Raw genomic sequence first — 12,578 nt, forward strand, 5'->3', positions numbered from 1 at the left:
TCATGTTTTGCACATACACATTGCATGCAATTAGTGCACTATACATTTAAGCAAGTAGCTCACTCTTGGGACTGAGTCAGTCTTCAGTAAACAACTGAACTACATGCAGCTTCTGTTTGTGTGTGTGCGTGTGTGTGGTAGGGGGTATGCACGCCTCTTACTCAGCTATCTTGAAACTGTATCTTCATTATACCAATACACAGATGTGATATAAGCAGAAGCAGAGATTTTATCTTACTTGGGGGTCAGAAAAAAAAGTACTTTTGTTGAGTGAGAAGCTACATTTTTCATTTGCTCTGACTTTATAGGCCTCTTGCATTTTGATATTGTCTCAGACTGAAATAGACGGCCTGCACAGTATGGCCAGGATCAGCCGTCTTACTCTGCGTCTTTCAGCTTTTCCCGGTTAGGGGTCGCCACAGCAGAACTCCGGTCCGCTAATGATTGGCAGTAGAGTTTTACGTGCTGGCTTGCCGGGCCTAACACACAACCTTCAACGAAGGAACGCCCATTCACGCATGTCTCCACAGAAGACGCTCTAACTGAGAATCGAACGGGCAACGTCTAACTGTGAGGCGACAATGCTACCGCAGCACCACCACCAATTAGTCTTATTTTTCGCATTTTCAAAGTATGTTCGCTGCCAATCATGTTTTGAAGAAAACAATGACAAATCTCCTTGTCAACATTTTCTTTTGGTTTCAGACTTCACTGAGTTTTCATTTAAGTTTTAGACTCCTGATATTGATCGCACAACCATAAATGTAAATGGAACTGCAGATAACTTGTATGAAAACTGAAAGTCCTGGATTCATTGTGAACGCACATATGGACAGGCCTCAGAAACACAGTGTGGCATGTTCCTTCATGTTCCAGGTGAAGAAGCAATAAAGGTGTTTAACGCTTTTGTCTGAGACCAAGTACAGCTCTGTCTACAACCTGTCTAAATCAATAGTACAACATGAATTTCCTTCTGGCTTTCATCCTGTTGTAGTTACTTTCCCTCATTGTAACAGTTACACAAACACCTTAGTCAGGTTAATCACTAGCTCAAACTCAGTTTAGCAGCTGCTTCTTCATCCTCTTTAATACAATACAGCTCTATCATTTCAGCATATCATTGAGTAAAACATTGAGTAAAACAGACTCAGACACACTAGATAGGTTAAACGGCTGCAGCCATGTGTTTATTGCCAATTACCTTAACTAACTGAAAACCAATTATTGCAGGAGATGTGCACAAGGCAGGAATTTCAGACTGGCTGTATTTATCCATATGCATAAATATGGCCTCCCCTTAAATTCCTGCCTTGAACACATCAATGTCACCTACATAACTACCACTGAGCCGACAGCTCTGTGGATATCTGGTCCTTCAGTATTCAGATCAGCCCACAGTAGTTCCACTTCATCAAATTCCTTGGGCCGCAATTTAATCTAGCAATGAAGGGTGCCAGGCTGAAGAGTGCCCTGGCAACCCCCCTTTGGAACAACCTGCTCTGTTGGAGGCCAGCTAGTAAACCTGTAACCTACCCCCCCACACACACACACACACACACACATACACACACACACACACACACACACACACACACACACACACACACACACACACACACACACACACACACACACACACACATACCTTTAGCTTCCCTTACCTTTCTTACCTTCTGCTACCTCTGTCTTACACCTCATGGTGTTTTTTTAATTCTGCCCCTTATTCTTTCTGCTGCTGGAATGGACCCCATCCAGTTTATATGCTGTACCACTTCAGATCAACAGATAATGGTCCATGGCCAACACTACCTAATAAAATTGACTTCTTACACAATTAAATCCAACAATTTCTTAATGGGTGTCGACAAATATAATTTCCCCCAAGTGCAATAAAATGGCCGCAGGTTCCCAGCCTGATTTGGCCACCTGATACAACAGTTCTCTCAGCTGAGGTCATCTCATGCCAGACACCCCAAACCATTTAGCCTTGGTATATATACAACATTCAGGTCCCAGTCCATGGACTGTTCAGGAAATGTAGCCAATATTGTAACATTGTAACCTCTTAATGAATGAGTGTTCTACTACCCAAGCATGTCCAGGCTTCTGTGACTGAGCTGAAAAACAAAAATAAAGCATTAAAGCAACCCACTCCTAAAATACACTTTAAATGCATTAGATCTCTGCTTCCCCAACTTTTATTTTATAATCATGTGATGCCCCTTCACTGTGGGCATAAGATGCTGATCCTATCCAAAATGAATGCGATGTATATCTGCTCCTATATAACCCACTCTGCTCCACTGTCTTCTGAAGTATCACCCTTTGTTAGCATTGTGTCAGTGGGTTCCCTTATTGGTGGCATTTGATCCTGGTTACATACGCCACTGTGCCTAATAATCACCAAACACTTCTGCTAAGTCCCAGGTCAAGCCTGGTGGATTATGTATCTTTACCCAATGACCTTTCCCTTCCTGATCCATTTAAGACTTTGCCACATACACTCAAGCACCCTTTTTAGACACAGAAACATCCTCTATCTGTAAAACCAAAGGTTGACCTTTCTGTTTATTGTGCAGTACCATTTCAGACCATAGAAATGTCCTGTAAATGGCCATAAGGCAACAGTCTCTAACTAACAAGGTCTCATATGAAACTATGCATACCCTTTGGATGCTGTTCCTTATTGTCCACAGGAACTTCTGGCCATATGGGAAACCTCTTATCCCAGTTCCTTGGGCTTTGTCTACACCAACCTTTGAACATGATATGCACTTGAAAAAGCTCCATCCTACAGGTTGATGAAACCAGTTAATTGCTGACATCGAACTTGTAGCCTAACATAAACCTCCATCCCAAATCATTCAGGACTATCAGATGAATTGTAATCTTGTAAGAAGAAATGTGCCACATTGCTTCCCATTCCAGAGTTAACCAATTTTTTGGGAAAATGCTGTAAATCCTGAGTGCATATTACCCTTGCTCTTGCACTGAAGAACTACATATTAACCACCATTCTGATTCACGTGGCCCATATGTGGCCTGGTAGTTAATGCAGCATTGGAGATACATTTGGTAATGGTCTTGTGAAATGAGCCCCCCCTATAAACGAGAATAGGAATGTGTGAGTCAGTCTCTAAAGGTGGTACATGCAATCCTTTCACAGAGACATTCGACACTGAACACCCAAGAGTGAAATGCCTAATCAGTCTGCCTGTGATGCCTTTACCCCCTCCAAAACGATAATATACAGAATAAACCACAATGTCATTATCTGAATGCAGCCACACCACAAGATTTCTTATCTTCTCTCCCAATAATTCTAAGGTCACCACCACTAGAAAGAACTCGTACTCTGCATTCAAGCACTTCTTCCCTGTCTCTAATGTCCAGTGGCTATGGCCCACTAAACTAATGTCCATTGAAATAACCCCCAAAGCCAATCATTCCAGCAGCATCCATAAATATTTCCAAGTGATCTTGATTTACAAAATCCTGCCATATTGTCACACCATTGAAATCCTTAATAAATGTAAACCAAATCTCTAAATCCTACCTCATATCCTTGATATCCTAATGTTCTGGTTTGGTACCGTAAAACCTGACCCATTCACAGCCAAGTATTGCATGAAAGGTGGAGATAATGACACAGAGGTCAAAAACTGAAATTGGAAAGAATAATCATGGAATCTGTAGGAAAACCTTTGAGTAAGAAGTACAGAACAGAGAAAGGAAGGATGTGTTAGGACATTGAGACATAGGACAGACGGTGGACAAAAAGACAAGGAGAAGAGGTATGGCATGTGCTGGTGGAAGAAAAGAAAAGACAAGAGTATGAAAAAAAAACAGGCTTGGGGGGTATATTCAGATCCAAGAAAATGGTAAGAGTGGTATCGAAATAAAGACGGAGGGAACTCAAGGGGGGGGGGGGGGTTGCTGACCCATCTGACTGATCGACAGACATATAAAAACCATGCCAAAGTAATAGTTCATAGGTTAGAGATAGTGTCAAGCAAAATAATTCAGTAGGGCCAAAATAGATATAGCAAGGGCAGACATGTGGAAAGCACATGGTCAGAACCGATAGAATTAATGTAGATGGTAGAACATGACAAGAAAGGGGGGCATATAATATTATTTGATCTACAAAATACCTTCAGTGCAGTGAACTGGGAACTTTCTCTGGAATGTGTTGGCATACGTGAGTAGGCAGACGACTGTAATTGGATAAAAGTTATATATACTGAATTAGAGTTTGGAGGCATTGTGAAATTGTTGGGGTCAGTGGTTAACCAAAGCAAAAAGGAATGCAAGGTAATGGGATCCAGAAAATTTCTGGGGTACTTAACGGCAGACAAGGAGTATTAAGTGAAAGTTTATGTAAAATGTAAATGAATGCAATTTGCTATTATTGAACAAGCATCTGGCTTATGAAGAAATATGTTTGGTGTTTCAGAAATTTCAAAAAAGATGCCAGTAATGAAAAGCAGTGAGAAACATTGTAATGAAGGCTGGGTGCAGGCAAAGAAAAAGGCGCTACTGGAGGGATATCAGTAGCAGTCTATCCAAAATGCTTAGGTTTAAATGTAAGGACAACAATCAAAGATACAATAAGGCAGAATGTGGCTAAGTTAGGTGAAAAGTTGGAGATAGCTTAAGCAAACAATGGAAGACCTATCTTCACAACGCTATGATATGAATATGTCCTAAGAAACCTCTCTGTGGTGCCAGAGGAAAAACAACTGCAAGATATCCAGGAAAAAGGTGGAAAACGTGGCTCAAGCAGCAAAAGGGAGAAGAATCATAAAGGCAAAACAAAGATTATCTAGGAAGTGGGGTGTTGGGTTTGCCACACCTACCTACCTGTGCTCTGATGTTTAACATCATATACTGGATCTGGGAAAGGAAAAATGACAAGGGAGCTGAAGAGTGAGCTAAGTTCTGGGAGATGAATAGGAAGGCAATGTACAGATGGAAGAACTTGATATATGGTGAAATTAAATTAAGTGAAACAAGAAATGTTGGCATAATGGTTAAGGTGTTTATCGACACAAGGTGCAGGGTTTGCGTCTCACATGGGGTAATTTTAAAATGGTCCACAAGGGCAGTTAGCCCAGTACTAATCTATGAACCTATGAACCTAAACTATGGGAAGATATGGCATGGGGGAGTGAAATAGGTCAGAAGGACACAAATACATGAAGCAGAATATGATCTGGTGAAGAAATACAGAAATGGTTAAGCAGTCTTTAAGTTACTTGAAGAGATAAAAGAACAGTACAGACTGACACAGAGAGGATGGTGGAATAACCTCATCTTAAAGGAGTACTGCTGTGGCGAACCCTAACCGGGAAAAGCCGAAAGACAACAACAACGTCATCTTAAAGGAAAAGAAGTTGAAGAAGAGAAATGAACATAGGCATAATGACCCATGTATAAATAGTAGGAAGTCCAGAAGTTCTCCATGGAGTAAGTGTAGGGAATGTAGAAAACAGAGCTGTAGAATGATATATTAGCACCTCGGGGAAACAAAGAATAAGAGCCCATGTAGACTAATAAAGATATGTTAGAAGAAAAAAGGAGAAAGGGTGGACACTGACACCTGAGAGGTAGAGGAAGATACAGAAGGTGACAGAAAGGACAAAAGTGATGAATGGAATTTAGGACTAGCACCTACGGGTATTCCACAGATGGTACTTAGCAATGGAAAGGATGGAGATGGAAGACAGAAAAACAGGGTATGTACGTACGGTAGATATGAAAAAGCAGAGGCAGGAATGATGCATATCCTTTGTGGGCATGAATGGATCTAAGAACTCTGGGTAAAAGTATGGAAGGAAATCCACCAGGAAGATAATGACAACAGTTCCAAACTAAGCGTAAGGAAGTGGGTGAAGAGGGAGCAAGTCGGTTGGAAAGAAAACTCAGGCTATAGCTGTCTTCAGCCACAGAAGTAAAGAATATAATTAAAACCACTGGAAAAGTTAGAAATTGATATCAGTGAATAAGCTGAACCATTGGTTTGTGATGGAACTAGGCTGAACATTAGAAAATAGATTAGCTGTGAAATCAAAAAACTTAACCAATGTTAAACATATAAGGGAAATTGTTGATGAAACTAAAAATAAAACTAAAATTGTAACAGATTTAGAAGATATTCTTGAGACTTTCAGAAAACATCACAAAATAATAACACAAATCCAAACATTAATAACAACATCCCAAAAGATAACTTTTCAAATGAGAACATAGGCAATAAACTATCAATAGAACAGGATACCAAACTTCTCAAACCAATAACATTAAGTGAACTAAAAGAGAGGATTCAAAGCCTTAAGAACAATAAAGCCCGAGGATTAGATGGATTAAGAGGAGAAATTTATAAAGTACTCACAGACGATACATTAAAGATGCTTTTACAAGCTTTTGAGGAATTGGGTTGGGAGGGTGGCTTAATGGTTAAGGTGTTTGCCTTACAAACACAAGGTACAGGGTTCGAGTCTCACAAGGGATAATTGGCTAGGCTTAAAATGGCTCACAAGGGCAGTTAGCCTAGTACTAATCTATGAACCTATGAACCTATGAATCAGAAAAAAGACAAGCTCATTCCCTTCCTGGAAATATGCCATGATTTCCCCTATCCTAAAACAGGACAAAGACCCCAAAATAGTAACTTCGTACATCCCATTTCACTATTAAATGTGGACTATAAATTTTTTACATCAACATTAGCTAACAGATTAAATCAACTGATGCCTAATATAATACGTGATGATCAAACAGGCTTCATCCTAAAGAGAAGAGTAAAGACAATGTTATCAGGCTCCTTTCCTTAGTACATCAAGCTAACAGGAAAAAAATGAATGATCAGTTATTAGCCTAGACTTAAACAAGGCTTTTGACTCTATAAATTGGTCCTATTTATTTAAAGTATTAGAAGTCTATAACTTCTCCCCTGACTTTACCGATAGAATTAACAGATTATATGTTAACTCAATATCATATATCAGAATTGGTGCTTTTTTAACAGGTTCGCTCAACATCCTAAAAGGCACTAAACAAGGCTGCCCACTCTCCCCCCCCTTATTATTTGCCCTGTCAGTAGAACCTCTAGCTAACTTCATAAGAGCAAATTCTAACATAAGGGGATTTTCTGTTAGTCCAAGCCACATTTCTTAAATACAACTTTTTGCGGACGATGTCATGCTAATAATTGGAAATATGGATTCCTCTATAGATCATATAACAAAATCCTGCAAGTTTTTGAAGAGGTTTCAGGCCTAAGCTTTAATCACACCAAAACAGAAACATTATTAATAAATAAAAAAGTAAACACTTTACTAAGAAAACATAACAATTTTAACTGGGCAAATGACACCATTAAGTACTTAGGAATATATATAAAGTTAAACTGGAATAATACTTTAAAAACAAATTACAAATACTCATTATCCACAGTTAAGGAATTTTTAAATAGATGGAATAAAATGTATTTCACGATAGAACAAAGAATTTCACTCCAAGGCAAGTACAAATATGACTCAGTCATTGTCCATGCTGGTGTGAATGACCTGAGATGTACCTCCCTGGACTACATGAAAAGAGACATACAGGAGCTCTCTGAGCATGTAGCCCAGGCTGATATGACCCTGAACTTGAGTAGCATCTTACCCTCACCAAGAATGATGCCACAATATGAAAACAAGATGATCAATTTCAACAATTGGCTTAAGTATTGGTGTCATTTAAAGGGGATCCAATACCTGTCAGCCTAGGATGACATGCTCGACAAGCTACGATGCTTCACTAGGGACGGCTTGCACCTGTCACCCCTGGGCTTTTGGATATTGGCAAAGGCTCTTGCCACCCCCATAGTGCCTTTTTTAGGCAAGGCTCAAAAGACAAACCCACCTCCATAGGCATCACAAGGGATAAGAAACTAAGAGTAATGCTACTCAATGCCAGAAGTCTAAACCTTAAGATGAATGCACTCAAAACTCTCCTTAGCATGGAGAACATCGATATCTGTCCAGTAACAGAAACCTGGTTCAAGGCTCCTGAGAGCACCCCAGTACTACCAGATTATACCTCATACCATGCTTTTCGGCCCCAAAACTTGGACCGAACCACAAAAGGAGGGGGAGTATCAATATTTGTCAAAGATGCCCACACCTCCAGGTTGGTGGCACAGCACGAAGCATCAGAGACTATCCATGTGCAACTAACAGTGGGTAAAACTGCCTTCCAGGATATAGCCTGCTACAGACCACCCTCCCAAACCCAGGAACCCCACTCCGCCTTCCTGAGAACACTGGAAAATATGAAGGTCTCTCCAAACACCATTATATTGGGTGACTTCAACAACCCAAACATAGACTGGGAGTATTATTCTAGCTCCAACACCCTAGCCCAAAGGTTCCTAGAATTTATAAACTCAAATGCTATGAAACAACTTGTTACCACTCCCACAAGAGGGGAAGACATACTGGACCTGATCATCACCAACATGGGGGCTCTATGCTCCAGACCAGAAGTGTATCCCTCACTGGTAAGATCAGACCATAAACTAATCTCACTGGATATTCACATCCTGACCCCACCCCCTGCCCAGAAAACCACAGTGAAAAACTTCTCTAAAGCAAATTTCACACTCCTCAAAACCGAGGTGGAATCCTTCAAACTCCCGGGCCTGTGGAAAATACGGCCCAGACCGCAGAATCCTTTATAAACGCATTCTATGGACACCTTCAGGAATGCATGGATCATGCAATCCCAAATAAAACCAAGACCCAATCCTCCAAAGGCAGGCGTCCTGTCTGGTGAACCCCAGCCATAAACAAACTATACAATAGAAGGAGGAAGCTACTACATGATAGAGCAAAATCCCAAAAAGGGAAGGCATCTCTGATCAGTATCAGCAAAAAACTACAGGCACTCATAAAATCATCTAAGTCCAGCTTTGAGAGAAAAATTGCACAGGACACTAAGGATAATCACAAGGCTTTCTTTAGTTATGTTAGGAACCTGGGTGGGATTCCCAGATATGTTCAGAATTATTCCAAAATGACAAAAAATACACCGAACCCACAGACATTGCCAACATCCTAGATGACAGGTTCAGTGCAAACTCCCCCCCCCACCAAAAGGGCAACTATCTATCCCAGCTGAGTGCTGCCCCCCTGACATCTCAGATGCTCAGGTAAGAGCCGCCCTCTCCAAAGAAAAAAACACAGCATCAATGGGACCAGACGTTGTCCCAGGCTGCGTCCTACATGAACTCCAAGAAGAGCTAAACCCAAACATAAAACTACTGTTCAATCTCAGCCTTACTACAGGATATATACCCAAAGAGTGGCGTACAGCAACAGTGGTCCCTCTCCACAAAGGTGGTGCCTCAACGGATCCTGGAAACTATCGCCCCATAAGCCTGACTAGCTTGGTCTGCAAAGCTATGGAAAGGATCATCATGGACCTCATAAATAAAGATATTGGAGACCTACAGACACTGGATCCTACCCAGTTTGGCTTTGTTAATGGCAAATCCTGCCTCTTAAACCTGGTCAATTTCTTTGAAACAGTCACCAAGGCTATTGACGAGGGGAAGGTGGTCCACACAGCCTACCTGGACCTCGCAAAAGCCTTTGATACAATACCCCACTCGGGCATTATAGATAAGCTCATCAGCTTAAATATAAACCCCTATGTTACTAGATGGGTTGCAAACTGGCTCAAGGACAGAACCCACATGGCTAGAATTGCTGGAGCCATGTCAGACTCCAAACCAGTTACAAGTGGCGTCCCACAAGGCTCAGTCCTGGGACCTCTCTTGCTCGGTATATATTTCTCGGAGGTACAGGCCAACACAGAAGGTCTGTGGCTGACCAAGTTCGCAGATGACTGCAAATTAGGTGCCATAATCGACTCTCCAGCCGACACAAGCATCCTCCAAAAGGCCCTCATAGAAACAGACAACTGGTGCCAGAGCCATGGCCTCAAGCTAAATGCCAAAAAGTGTATAGTCATCCCCTTTGGCAAAAACAAAGTGCCCACAAATTACCACATAGGTGGTAATCCATTAAGTACGGAAGACGTAATAATGGACCTGGGGACCCAAGTTGACAGCAATCTCTCATTTGAAAACCACGTGGCCAAAGTGGTTAGAAAAACATTTTATATAGCCCACCTAATCATGAAGGGATTCACATCTAGATCAGGAGAGGTCATTGTGCCTCTTTACTCATCCCTCATCAGGCCCATAATTGAGTACAATGCCCCTTTTGGGATGTACCTTACCAGACACCTGCAGCAACTGGAAAGACCCCAAAAGTACCTCACCAAGAGGATCATACAGATGCCATATGCTGCCCGGTTAAAGAAAGTCCAGCTCTACTCTGTGGCATACCACCTGTTCAGAGGCGATCTGTGCCTGACGTATAAAGCCATGTCCAACCCGGAATTAATGGACATGCTGCACCTCAGAAAATCCAAATCCCATCGAGCTACACACTTGAGAGACTTGAACCTCAGCACTGAAATAAATAGGACATGCTGGAGGGACAGATTCATAACCCAGAGGCTCCCTTCACTCTGGAATAAAATCCCAGTCCAGGTTAGGCAGAGTCCCTCATTGACTCTCTTCAAGAGGAATCTTGATGAGTGGATGGGAGATCGTAGGTTTACCCTGGGTATCACTTCTGTGTCACTGTTAGACAGAGGCACAGTATACTAATCTTGAAAATGGGCATAGCAAAATTCATTTAAAATGGGTGGCGAAAGCCAAACACACTCTGGCTAGGCTTATAAATGCCCTAGGGTAGATAGCCTAGTATGAACCTATGAACCTATGAACCTATAATAAAAATGATCATACTACCCAAAATGTTGTTCTACTTCCAAACTTTAATTGCCTCCCCATCCAAAAAGTTAATGAAGCAACTAAATTCTATGTTAATAAATTTCCTATGGTTTCATTAAAAGACAAGAATCAGCCATGCTTGGCACTACAGAAGCTGGAAAAATGGAGGAATAGCATTCTCAAATTTAGAACTTTATGCAGAATTGACCATACTTAATGTGATGAGCCAATGAGTAAACTTGAAATATAGTTCTAATTGGAAAAATCTCCATGTAAGTATTTTATTATCTGAGATGGACACAAATATTGACAATAATATGTTCTCAGAAAATAAAAAAATCTTTCTTGTTGTCAAAGAACATTTCTACAATACCAATAAGAATAAAAAATAATCTCTTTTCACTAATTATATATTAGATCATTTTAAAAAGATAGTAAACAATAATCATATGGCAAAAAGCTTAATATTTTTAATATTTCCCAAAGCATACACAAAGACATGCCTGGACACTTTCAACGTATCTAAAATAAAAGTAATTGAAGAAAATGGTTTAGTTTTCTGGCACCAATTTTTCTGCAATAATAATATCCATGAACCATGTTCTCTTACGGCCAGGTATAACATAAAGCACAACAACTGGTTGAACATACAAATATATAGAGAATACATAGTTAATGAATTCAAAATATGTCATATCACCAGCACAACACCTTTACCTAAAATACTTTCTCTTCTTTGTGAAATAAACACTTTGCACGTTAATAATATTCTATCGAAGGATGAACACAGGATAGCAGCAGATTTCTTCAGCTCCACCAATTTCATTACACTGACAGGAATTAATTACTTAAAAAATTAATTTTTGAAGTAATTTTCTTTCTAAATATGTTTGTTTTATATAGTTCTTGAACTATATCTAAAAAAGAAAGGAAATCTTAATAATATTCCTGTCAGAAATCACTTTGGAAATTTTCCTGTCAGTTTATCAGTCTGAAATGAGTTCCAGTAAGACAAATTCTCAAGACTCCAGCATCAAGAAAGAACTTCAGTCTCTGATAATTATAATCCAGCAACTTACTGCTAAGATGGATAAAATGGATACTAAAATAGACACCTTCATAGAAAAACTACAAAACAAATAGACTTGTTACATATAGACCTGCAACAACAGAAGATCCAGATGACAGGCATAGAAGAAGCTGTGAATGACATGGAAAATAGAATACAAGAAGAGGAAATCAACATTGAGTTTCTGCTGAAACAAAATACACATTTACAAACAAAGCTGGATGACCTGGAAAATAGATCTAGGCGCAATAACATTAGGATTTTTGGACTGCCAGAAAATATTGAAGGTAACAATATTACTTCTTTTTTAACAACATGGCTCCCTAAAACTTTAGATTTACCAGAAGCATTCTCTTTTGGTATCGAAAGAGCACATAGATCTATAGCTAATACTAACTCTAACAAAAACTATCCTAGATCAGTTATAGTTAGATTTCTATCATCTTTTGATAAAGAGATGGTTCTTAAATCTGCTTGGGCTAAAGCTCCTGTTAAGATTAATGAGACAACTGTGCGTTTTGACAATGACTATTCTCCCATGGTAATAGCTAAAAGAAAAGTTTTCTGCCACTAATAAGGGAGCTTAAAAAAGCACAGTTTAAAACATACCTTCTGTTTCCTGCCAAGCTTAAAATCTTCCTTCCTGATGGTCCT

The sequence above is a fragment of the Protopterus annectens genome, chromosome 2.part2 (genome assembly GCF_019279795.1).
Source record: "Protopterus annectens isolate FY-2018-M chromosome 2.part2, PAN1.0, whole genome shotgun sequence".
In the NCBI taxonomy this organism is placed as follows: domain Eukaryota; kingdom Metazoa; phylum Chordata; order Ceratodontiformes; family Protopteridae; genus Protopterus; species Protopterus annectens.